Genomic DNA, 13,654 nt, shown 5'->3' with positions numbered 1-13,654 from the left:
GTTGATAGTACCTATGGCTTAGTTCATGGAAAAGTACGTGTCAAAAGGATTCAAGAGATGTTAGAAGAGTATATCACTTGGGATGTAAAATGGAGACAAGAAGTCTACTGTTCCCAGGTTGGATGTTCTAGCAAAACTGGATTTTGGAGACAGCGCACTGTTCCCAAACTAAAGTCAGCCAACGTTAACTAATAAATTCTGATTTATATTATTTTTAGTTAATGTACTAAAATTAATTTGTTGCATTTATTTATTATAGTTAATTGGCAAAAAGTTTTCTAAAAATTACTTTTCGTATGAGTCTCAAAATAAAGATCCTTTATTTTAGGATCTATATTTAGTAAATATTGGATTTGCTAAATATAGGAATAGCTGTTGTTGAACAGGTCTTAGCTATTATTATTTAACCGGTATTTATCTTAGATAATAGGTTATCGTGTCTATTTTTACTAAGTATATCCGTTTCTATAAATAGCAAAAACGTTCCAGCAGTTAGTACTGGAACAAGAACTGCTGTTTGTGAAACTGCTGCTTAAAGGGAACAGAACCTATTTTTAGTAAATGGGAACAGCGGTTATTGTTATTTTAACTGTATGCTTGATTTAATCAAGTCTTGTGGAAATAACCGTCTGTGTGATTAATTCACATTACTCCCATGATCTTTTTGATTAAGGGATAATGGATTGGATTATTCCATTTTCTTAGAGGTTTTATTTTTTTTATAAATAGCTAGTGAATTCGGCTGTTCCTAAGTATCAAACGCATGAACTTTGTTATTTTCATGTGATTATTTTTGGAAATCCACAAGAAATATTTTGTTTTGAAAATTGCCAATTAATCCATAATATTTTCTTGATTAACTCATTGATTTTATTTTAGAGAATTTTTATCCTTTTGTAAGGGTTTTTGAGAGAATCTTTGTAACTAGACTTGGGTGAGTCTAGGGGGAATTAGAATGCTTCTAGTGAAGCTAGAGAAGAGAATAGCTTTGAGTAAAGCTATGGACGTAGCTTTTAGTGAAGCTAGTGTGGAGTTTAGCTTTTAGTGAAGCTAAGTTTGTTGCTTTGAGTCAAGCAATTTGAGAGAGAAGAGTTGGCCTAGTTGATGCGCTTCGAGTGAAGTAAGATGTTTAATGTAATTGTAACGAGTTGCCTTAAACATAGTGGAGAATTTAGAAATCCCGAGGGGTCGTGGTTTTTCCTTCTGTTTAGGCCCAGAAGGTTTCCACGTAAAAATCGTTTGTCTCTTTTAATTATTTCGCTCTAAGTTTAAGCTTTATTTATTTTATTCAATTCCGCAAAAACAGGGCAAAAACGCTTAAACTAGTAACAACAACAATTCACCCCCCTTCTTGTTGCTGTTCCCGTTCCTAATTGAGTCTACAGTTACGATGCTTAATTATTACTTCTTCTATATTGGAATAAATTAAAAAAATTTATACAAAAAGTAGTTAAGCTCATATGATAATAAATTCATTTATAACGATGGATGATCTTACTAGTAAGCGACCATCCCTCTCACTGAGCCACCACCCACCACCACTCACTAGTGGAAAAAACCTCATTTGCTGCAGGTTTTGACCCCAAGCATAAGTGATAGCAGCAGATGGCTTATTTTAAATGCTGCGGTTCAAAACCGCAGCACAAAAATACATTATATGCTGCGGTTCTCCATGAACTGCAGCATATAGTGATTATTATTTGTTTTTCTTTTGTTTTATTGACAAACCAAAGCATAATATTCATTTATAATATGCATAATTGAAATTACCAAATAATTCCCATAAATTCAGCGATTTATATACACTCGGCTATGAAGTTATCAATCTCATCGCTTTTGAATCATACTTCCCTCGGGCTATGCTGGATTCCTCACTTTGTTTTGTAAAACACTCATGTGTCTTTCAAAAGGATAACACCACCTTACAAATCTGGAGCCAAAAGCTTGATTTCACGAACAAGATGGACAATAAGATGAATCATTATGTCAAAAAACGAAGGTGGAAAATACATCTCAAACTTGCATAAAGTTACAATAACAACGACTTGAAGAGCATCAAGTTTAATGGGATCAAGAACTTTACTACAAATTGTATTGAAGAACGAACATAGCTTGGTAATAGCATATCTCACATTTTTGGCAGCATTCTACGAATTGCAATTGGTAAGATTACTTGCATCATTACATGGTAATCGTGAGATTTCTTGCTTTCCAATTTCAACTCATCGTTTAGGGTCACAAATCTCTTCATGTTGGATGAGTACCCAAACGGAACCTTAATGCCATAAAAAGACTCACAAAATGCCCGCTTCTCTGCCTTGGACAATGTTTAGAAAGCTGGAGGCAAATAATTTTTTTCATTACTCATTTTCTTCTTACTGCCATTTCTCTTGTTACTGCCACCAACTTCATCAGCTGTATTTCTTTTCTTATTCACCTTAACCTGTGGCCACAACTCCGGACGAATACCCTTACATTCAAACCAATCTCGCACGGCTTACATCCTTTGTCTTACCCGGAATGTTAATGAGAGTTCCGAGTATGACATCACATACATTTTTTTCTATATGCATAATATCAAGACAATGCCTAACCTGTAGATCTCTCCAATATGGAATCTTCCAAAAGATTTTCTTTTTTCCATAATCGATCTTCACCCCTTGCACTTGCCTTGTTTTACCAAATACAGTTTCAACTCCCTTAACCTGTTCATAAACCTCATAACCGGTCAACGGTCGACCAGCTACACGGTCCTCAACCTCCCCGTTGAACATCTTCTTCTTCCTACGACTTTGGTGATCTCGTGGGAGGAACTTTCGATGGTGCATGAATACGTGTTAGCACTTAGGAATCCACGTGGATTCCATGTTATCGATACATATTGGGCATGCTTTCTTCCCTTTGTTCTTATACCCTGATAATTTGCCATATGCCAGAAAATCATTAACGGTGCATAAAAGCATTACACGCAAGGTGAACTCCTCATTAGCATATGCATTAAACACGGAAACGCCTTCATCCCACATCATTCTCAAATCCTTAACAAGAGGTGCAAGATAAACATCTATGTCATTGTCAGGTTGTTTAGGACCTGAGATAAGAAGAGAAAGCATAATGTACTTACGTTACAGACACAATGAAGGTGGCAAATTATAGATCACTAACGGTATCAACAAAGTACTATGTTGAGAACTAAGATTTTTGAATGGGCACATTCCATCCGTACACAGTCCGAGCCTTAAATTATTGAACTTGTAAATCTTAATATTGAACTTGAGGAAAAAAACAAAATGGCGTGAAGAAGATGACTGCATTCGATTTTTTTTATTTATTATTTTTTTATTTTATAAGATCTTGAATTATTTTAAGTGTCCAATTCATCAAATAACTCAATTCATTATTTTTATTATCATATAATTTAAAATAATGAGTACTTCTAATAATTAAAATCCAATATTAATTATATAGAGTTTCAATCCAAACTAATTAAAACCCAATTTTAATTATGCAATTATAATCCACATTTTAACCTCCCCTAATTGAATCAATATCATATGTTGTAGGAATTTGAAGATTTTGGAGATTTAGTTTCAATTAAAAAAATAAATAAAATTACCCTGATTTCTTGAGATAAGTAATCTACAATGAAAAACAAAAAAAAATTAGCCCTAAATTTCGTAGATTTCAAATAGCTGGCAAAGCTTGAGGGTTTAATATATTGAAAAGAGAAATTATACCTTAATTTTGTGGTTTTTGAAGAGGAACAAGTAAATTGCTTTGAACAAGAAGAAGAAGAATTTGAGGGTTTTTCGAATAGCTGTTCATGGGTTTTGAAGAACACAATAGTTAAGCTTTTGTTTCGTGGGTTTAGCAGTTGTTCGTGGGTTGAAGAAGAACGAGGAAGGTGAATAATTCAAGAGCAGCAATACTGGTTTTTCGTGGGTTTTAGAAGAGTTTAGCTACCTTTTGTTAACATTATAATGAAACAGTAGTTTAGCTTATTGAACAAGAAGAATACATGAGACGCGCGTTTTTTTTAAAAAAAATAATTTACATCATATGCAGTGGTTTTTGAAGAACCGCAGCATATAATAGGTTATATGCTGCGGTTCTTCAAAAACCACAGCATATAATGTAATTTTCATTTTTTTTTTTAAAATAAGACTATATGCTGCGGTTTTTGGGGAACCGCAACATATAACCTATTTTTTTCATCCTATTTTATGCTGTATAATTGAAAAACCGCAGCATATGTGACGCAGCAAGTAAGAGTTTTTCCACTAGTGACTACCAACTCATTTCCTTAAGAGTCGTACGACCCTCCCCCCCCCCCAAGCCCTAACCTCGCCACCTTCAACTCAAGACCAATTCACCCTCATAATATTGAGCCACCTTTAATCCACCACTATTTTCACCTTTCAAATCGAGCCACTTTGTAACACCCGAATTTCCTCCTGTCCCATTAAGAAACCAAAATCGTAAAGGACGGGAGGAAATTCGGGTGTTACACGCTTAAAACAACACCAGTAGATCCAATGAAATAATCCCATTCTGCCAGAGAGGAGAGAAAGGAGCAAGAAATAAGAGGTCATGTAGTTGGGGAATGGGGGTTTGCTGAGGTAGGAGGATGGGGTAGGTGTACCAGGTATGGTGTGGGTTTCAATGGTGATAATCGAGTAGGGGTAGGGTCATGGGGAAAGGGTGGAGAGTGGTGATGTAGGGTGGCAGTCTGAGAGGGTTTGACGGTGGTGATGGGGGTGGTTGAAGACATTGGCTAACAATGGTGATGAAGCCCTGGAATTGGTGGGTTCTGTTTTTTGTTTTTTTTTATATTTTATTTTTGGGAAATTTACCCAGAATAATCCAACCTATTCACGATTTTCCTACAATAATCCCAACTATCGATTAACCATGAATAATCCGAACTTAGGAGGGTCTTTGCCTTGGGTACACCCGGGTGACCTGCTACCTATTGTAGCAAGTCATTTTGAATATAAAAAAAAAGATAAATGTTTTGAAAAATGGAAAATTTACCCAGAATAATCCAACCTATTTACGATTTTCCAACAATAATCCCAACTATTGACTAAATACCAGAAAATTACCTGTTGCACCGGTAAAAACAAGAGCAACAACATCACAGGTTAAGTGAGTCAATAGTTGGGATTATTCATGGTTAATCGATAGTTGGGATTATTGTAGGAAAATCGTGAATAGGTTGGATTATTCTGGGTAAATTTTCCTTTATTTTTTAGTATTTTTATTTATAATTTGTATTTTTCCTTTATTTTTAAAAGAATTAACCTACAATTACAAGTTAAGAATTGAGTAAAAACAATTTTGGTTAAGTTACCCAAAAATTGAGATTATTCATGATTAATTAATGTTAAAATAGTACTCTAGATGTTAGAAACCCAACTAAACAAATTAACCTAGCTAAGAAATGATAATACATTTAAAAAGATATCAAATATGATTTCCACTAAAAAATATATTAAGTTAAAACCGATAAAAAATTCTATGATAATGTAAATGAAAAAAATTCTAAAATTGATTGGAAAAATACATATTGTATCATTTCGTAGTTTTTGAATGTATATAAGGAGTCGTTTGGTTGAAAATGAAAATTACTTAATACAGAAATAGACAATGTACTCAAGCATTTTAAATAATCAAGGGTTCCATGATGATTAAACTCCTAAAAGTTATAGGAATAGACTTCCTTTGGAATTTTAAATGAATTTTAAATTCATAATAGTTATGGGTAATATTTTTGTTTTATTATATTGTATGGTTTAAACAATACTAGATGTACAACTAAAGTTTTCAAGATTTATAAAGTATATAACACAAACTTTTAGTGAATGTGAGACATAAAGGTGGGTATACTTATGATAGGTATACCAGGCTAATCAGTTATAGTGGGTGCGAATGTGTGTGAATGTATACCCAAGTGGGCATGCATGGGTATGAAAATGTTACTCGCTATGTATGATAGTTAGGGGGAGGGCATATTGCATCCACCCCCCATTTTGCCACCCCTAGCTATTAGCAAGTGATCATCTCAATATGAAACATATTCATACAATCAATTCATTTTTATAATGGAAAAATTATCATGAATAATACAATCTTTTGTTAATTTTTCTCAAAATAATACCAACTTTTGCTTATCCATGAATATTACCAACTTAGGGGGCTTATTTCCTAGAATAATACCAACTTTAGTTTATTAATTAATTTACTAATTTTTTTTGTCAAATAATCTTAAATAGTTTGGATTTGAACATGTTAGAGATTTTATAGGAAAACACCCTTCAGTTGTTATTATTCATGGTTACTCAAAAGTTGATATTATTTTTGGGAAATAAGCAAAAGTTGTATTATTCCTGATAATTTTCCTTTTATAATTGATTTTTTTAATATTGTGGTAATCAATTTAATATTATAAGTGATAAGTGATTATTTATAATTGGTCACTTTAAAATCGTAAGTAATTACTTTAGAATTAAAAATAATCACTTTAAAATTGTAAGTATACATTGGGTAAGTCCAATATAATTCAAATACTCTAATCACAAGTGCAGTTTTATTGAAACGGTTAAATTTGTCTCCATATGGGTTTTGTATTCGTAAATTTTATAATTTATTATGAATAGTCAAAAGATTTCCCCTATCTTGAATTTTTTTGCTTGCTATTTGATTGTGTGACTTTGATTTATGTTTTTAAAAAGTGATAAACATGAAAATACTATCAATAAACTATATATAAAAAAGTAAAAATAATTTTAAAAAAATTGTGTCCAAAAAAATGAATCTAATGCTTTTTCAATATTCAATTAAAATAACTTTATATATATATATATATATATATATATATATATATATATATATATATATATATATATATATATATATATATATATATATATATATATATATATATCGTTTATATATTTTAATTATCATTATAAAAAAAGTAGAAACAATCTAGTTATTAAGGTACTATTTTTAATAAGATGATCAATAATTGATTGATAGACACGAAAGACGTGCATCAATTGATTATGTATGGATCTAATGAAATGTATCCCCTCTTCTCCTTTCTTTTCCTATTACACTAAAATAGTCTTAATTTAAGATATAGATTATTCCTATATGAATAAGTCTAAACCAATATCTAAAAGAGGAAAGAAAAGTAAAAATAACCTATACAACATGAAACTAGAAAATAAGTTAATTTAGATTATTTGGCTAAATATTGTATTTCTCATTTAAAAGTTATATAAGGTAAAAGAAATTAAAATACTTGTGAATCATAATTTATTATTTGAAGAGTTCAAAATGTTACAAGTATAATATATATATATATATATATATATATATATATATATATATATATATATATATATATATATATATATATATATATATATATATATATATATATATATATATATATATATATATATATATATATATATATATAATATGTTGAAGAAAAGATTTTGAAGAGAAAGCTTTAAACCAAAAAACTGCTAGCAATAATAGATTTATAAATTTTAGACAATGTCAATTTTAATGCGTTTATCTTTTCATCTCATCATCATTGTTTTGTCAACGCAAAGTGTACCTACTTTTGCTGTTCCCAAGGTGAGTAAAATATTTTCTTAAAAATTCATTAAGTTAGTATTTATTTGACATTTATTTATATATGTAGAACTACATAATTTATATGGGATCTCATTTATCGGCTAGTCCTGAGGATATTACCGATTCACACCATGCCTTGCTTTCTTCCGTATCATTAAGGTACCAAAATTGATCGTAAAATGAAAATTGCTCCAAGATTATATTTAATGTAATTTAATTTTATTTTATTTTTTTTGATGAATATTTATATATTGATCCATGTACTCAAAAGTGATTATGATCCATCAAAGATTGTATACTCATTCAATAAATATTTTAATTGTTTTGCGGCGACTTTACAAGAAGAGGAGGCTCGCAAGCTTGCGAGTAAGATCATCCATCTTTATAAATGAATTTATTATCATATGAGCTTAACTACTTTTTGTAAGAATTATTTTAATTTATTCCAATATAGAAGAAGTATTAATTAAGCATCGTAACTTTGATTTACCAAGTATAATATTCTTGGTATTTTTACAGTGCATCCAGAAGTTGTATCAATTACTGAGAGTCGACTAGTAAAACTTGCAACAACTCATTCGCCTGATTTCTTAGGATTACATGAAGAGCATGAAGAGGGTTTCCACGTCAAAGGTTCTATTTGGAATATATCTTCATATGGAGACAACATGATTATAACAAACATTGATTCTGGTAAAAATATATATTTATTTTATAAATATTAATTTATCTTAGTATATAACCACACACGAGAAGGAAGTTTATAAAATAAGAAGGATGAATTGAATCAAATTTAACTAACATAAAACTTTAATCATCTCTTTGAATTGACAAATTTGAATTTTTATCCTTCACATAATTTTATTTTTTATAAACTACACAAAAGGCTATGCAAGTCACGATGAAAATGTTAAGGTTTATATTAATTAGTTATGTATATTTATGTATATTTAGGTGTGAACTCGAAACATATTAGCTTTTTCGATGAAAGTTTAGGGCCTATTCCAAAAAAGTTCAAAGGAGTTTGTGCGAATGAGTATGATCCAATGTTCAAGTGTAATAGGTAAATATATAATTTGTAATGCATTCTTCAATTTAAATTTTAGAATAATTGATAATTAGATAATTGAGTCTTGTCTCAGTTGGTCTTTCCCAGATAAGAGTAGACCATGGGTTCAATTCTAACGAACCCCTTTCCTATCCCTACCTTGTAATTAAACGTAGCTAGGCAGTATGATAATATTTAAATTTACTGATATTAAATGAATATATAGGTACGCATTATTTGTTGAAGTATAATTTATTTATGTTCATCAGAAAGCTTATAGGGGCACGATACTTCAACAAAGGTTTATGGGAAGAAGCCAAGGTATACAATATGACGCTCAACGATACACTAAGCCCTAGAGATAAGGAAGGTCATGGTAGTCACACTCTATCCACAGCAGGAGGGAGTTTTGTTAGCGAAGCGAGCTTGAATGGGCTAGCAAATGGAACTGCCGTGGGACTGGCACCCAAAGCACGACTTGTTGCTTACAAGGTTCATTGGTCAGGAACTGCTAGCGACATGGATGCATTAGCTGCTTTTGAAGCTGCCATTAATGATAATGTTGACATTATCAATCTTTCTACGGTTAGGGTAGAACCAGGGTTTCTGGATTCATATGCTGTTGGTAGTTTTCATGCTATGAAAAATGGTATCCTTACAATTGCATCAGCTGGGAACAACGGACCTGCTTTTGGGACTGTTTTGAACGTCTACCCATGGGTGTTAACAGTTGCTGTGAGCACAATTGATAGAGTTCTTTTCTAATCTCTTACTTGGGAACAATATAACCATTAAGGTAATATAAAGCAATAATAATAATAATAATAATAATAATAATAATAATAATAATAATAATAATAATAATAATAATAATAATAATAATAATAATAATAATAATAATAATAATAAGTTAATTAGTGAATAAATGTATGTATTCTAATACTATGCAGGCATCACGATACTTTGATTTACAAGTTCTTGATTCAAAAACGTTTTATCCATTGATAACTGGTATAGAAGCACGCGTTTCTGGAGCTTATATCAATGACGTGTGAGTTGCTCAAATTGCTAAAATTGTAACCAATTAAATGGATGGCCTTTTCCAATATAAATTAAATTAATTAACATGTATAATTTAGGTTTCATTGTCATAATGGATCTTTAGATGCCAACAAAGTGGTCGGAAAGATAGTAGTATGTGGTTATAATGGAACAGCTGACGTTCAAACTATAACAAGTATTAGTATTAAAAAAGCTGGAGGTATTGGACTTATCTTTGTTAAGGACGAGAAACTAGGATCTGAAATTTTCCAAAATGCACCCCGTGCCATCTCTGCTGCTTTGATTAGCTACAATGATGGTCAAACTCTTTTTTCTTACATCAACTCTACCAGGTAAGTTCTTTGATTACCTATGATCTTACTTAAAAGTGGTACTCACAAACCTGTAATCATAGCTACTTATATTATAATTTTTTTATAATTTTTATTATGTTATTAGGACACCAATTGTATCCTTTGGTGAAGCAATAACTTCATTAGGCATAAAGTCTGCTCCAATTATGGCTGAGTTCTCATCAAGGGGTCCTCATCCACACTATTTTAATTTTGGTGTTTCAAAGGTACGTGTTGATCATTTATCTACGTTTATCTCATTCAACAAGGTAAATTTTAAAAAGATGTTTTTTTAATTATCTTAAAAAGATTATGCATAGCAATTTTGTTTCTCAAATCCATGCAGCCTGATGTAACAGCTCCGGGTGTAGATATCCTAGCAGCTACTTCTAATTCCTTAGAAAAAAAAGAAAATCCATTTGTGCTAAAATCTGGAACATCAATGTCAAGCCCTCATGTCAGTGGTATTGCAGCTCTAATAAAAAAGATACACCCTGATTGGTCAACGGCCGCTATTAAGTCATCTTTAATGACTACAGGTACGATTTGTAATACTTTCTTTGTCCGTAGCATTTGCTACAATGGAAGAATTTGAGTATATAAAAAAAAAAGATAAAAATGACTAAAAAAAGTTTGATTTGTGGGAAAGTTGAACAAATATGTGGATGAGAGGAAAAAGATAAATGACATGTTTATAAAATGCATGTTAGTTGTAGTTGTTGGTTAAATATGTTGGCTTATTTGACTAGGTGAAGATATTTTGATAAACCAGTTGTTTAAGCTAGCTATTATGGATATTTGTTTGGCTAAATTTATTTTTAGTTGTTGGTTATTTTTTAATGAAAGTAGGCTAAAGGACAAAAGTCAATGAAAAGCTACAAAGAGTAGCTCTTTGGTTTTGGCATAAAAGCTAACTATTCTGCTAGCTTAAAAGTCATTAACCAATTACTTTTATTGGTTGTTTGACTGACAAAAAATCAAAAGCTAACTATAAAGCCAACAATAAGCCAATTGTTCAACACCTATCACGTTCAGTTTTGGGCCCCAGTGCAAAAAATAATTAAAAATGGCACCTAAAAGATTAAGGTGTAACAAATAATATATGTTATACTCCTTTAGTTTTTTATTGTTCATATTTTTACTTCTTTATAAAACAGCACTAATAACTAATATTATTTAGTAAAAAAGTTAAATGTGTGGATGAGAATTAAAGAAAGATTGTGACTCTTAGCCAAAAATAGAAATGTAGTGGATTTTGTAGGATTGACCAAAATGAAAAATATAGGCATGTGGACGGTTTTTTATTAAAAAATGATTGGATGAAATAATATTTTGATATTAATAATACAATATATAACTTGCAGCAACCCCCTTAGATAAGAAGGGAATGCCGATACGTGATAATGATGGAGTGAGTGAAGCGACACCTTTGGCATACGGGTCGGGTCACATACGACCTAATCTGGCAATGGATCCTGGTTTAGTTTATGACATGAATGAATATGATTATCTTAATCTCCTTTGTGCAATTAATCATAACAACACAATATTGGAAAAGTTGAGTAAGCAACATTCATATGATTATCCTCGCAATTTCAGCGCATTAGATCTAAATTATCCCTCCATATATGTTCCTGAGTTTACTGGAAACGCCATTATCAATCGCAAGTTGAAAAATGTTGGACAACCAAGCACTTACCTGCCTCGCATCGAGGCCCCACATGGAGTTTCAATCATTGTGGAGCCTAACACACTAGTATTTTCTGAACACAATCAACAAGTACCATTTAAACTTACTTTAATAGCTAATCTCAATCTTCTTTCTTCTGATTACATCTTTGGAAATTTAGTTTGGTGTGATGCGAAACATGTTGTTAGGACTCCTATTATTGTGAAGCCAAAGAAAATCTAGATTTTCTGATATAATTTTACTTTTATAATTAATCATCTTATATAATAATTGTAACTCAATTTTGATAAACTCTCCTGTACTATTTTTGTCTTTAATTCTCCTATAGTTTCACAAGAACGTGCTATTTAAAAATTTCAACAATTTGAAACCGAAATTCAGTTAACTGATTTCTTCTGGTTACGTGTCCAAGTTAATATATGTTAAAATGGTTTTAATTCAAAACTTTTAAAATTGCTCATACATTATAAATTTGAATTATGGATTCTAATTTAGTTCTTGTTCTCTTACCACCCACAAATTATATGTGTTATTTATTATATAATTCAATAATATCTCATGTCAAACGTGTCCACAAATCTCAATTAGGCCTTAGAGGACTGAAGTAACAACTCAGAGATTCAAGCATGGAAAATTGTGAAAATCATCGCCAAAATATAATACGGAAGGCAGCAAGTAGGGGTGTTCAAAGTAGGATATCGGATTGACCCGAATTCGAAAATTCAGATACCCGATTTTTCGGATAGTGAAAATAACTATCCGTTTCCGGTCCAAAAAAATGGATACCCCAAATCGGAATACCTTGTTTAATCTGGATCGAATACCGGATATCCAGTTTATAATTTTTTTATTATTATTTTCTTAAAAATATTTTACATTTTTTTCCACATAAATATTTAAGTTCACTTCACTTTCTTTATTTAATCAAACTTATTTTTAAAATCATTTTGGAAATATGATTGCATTTTCAAAAGTCTAAATTAATTAACAATAAGTTACTTACACAACTTAGTTATAACTAAGAATTGTACATATTAGTAAATTTAACAACCAAAAAAAAAATTTTTATGAAATTTTTTATATATATTTTTAAAATAAAAATAAAAAATAATAGAATAAGTACAAAACAGGATATTCAGATACCCGATTTTTCCAAAACGAAGACCCGTATCCGGATCCGGTATCTGGTTTAAAAACCGGATACCGGTCAGTTTGAACTATACGGTTTTCAAAAATCGGATATTTTATCCGATTCTTAAAACCAGATATTTTATCCGGTTTTTAAAATCGGATATCGGATATTCTGATTTGGATAATTCGGATTGAATAATTTTGAACACCCCTAGCAGCAGGTACTTCGACCGAAGCCTTCATTATCTCGCCCAAAATCATGCTAAATGACTTGAAATATTATCAAATCACTCTCAAACCTCTGCTTATCCATGAAATATCTTTGTGAGCTACGAAAATAATGTCGAACTATGTAGTTATGAATCAATGAAGCTCTGTAGACATGGCTGAGGACCAAGATGTCTCGTAACTTTCTTGAATAAACTTGAATGTCAATCATTAAGGCATGAAAAGACATACAATAACAAATGAACTCAAATTACTAAATCATGACTGCATTGAACCTCAAATCGCTAACTACAGCTCTCGATAAACCACAAATAACGCACATTAAGTGTAAAATACTACACTTAACTCCCAAAAGAACATCAAAATACCCTTTTTTGTTCTTCAAAGTAGAAACTAAATCAAACAATTACAAATGATTTGAACTAAACAATGATAAAAATTAGAACTTAATTACAAAAAAAAAATTACCGAAAATAATTATAATATTTTAACTTTTCTTTACAATAATAC

At 30.9% G+C, this 13,654-nt stretch overlaps 1 pseudogene; it reads left to right on the top strand.

Moving 5' to 3' along the window:
- Positions 1 to 7,569: 7,569 nt before the first annotated feature.
- Positions 7,570 to 12,007, top strand: LOC130818628 (subtilisin-like protease SBT5.4; annotated as a pseudogene).
- The last annotated feature ends 1,647 nt before the right edge of the window (positions 12,008 to 13,654 follow it).

This window comes from Amaranthus tricolor, chromosome 7, assembly GCF_026212465.1.
Source record: "Amaranthus tricolor cultivar Red isolate AtriRed21 chromosome 7, ASM2621246v1, whole genome shotgun sequence".
NCBI lineage: Eukaryota > Viridiplantae > Streptophyta > Magnoliopsida > Caryophyllales > Amaranthaceae > Amaranthus > Amaranthus tricolor.
The sequence above is the reverse complement of the archived record's forward strand: the minus strand, read 5'-3'. Positions and strand labels throughout refer to the sequence as shown.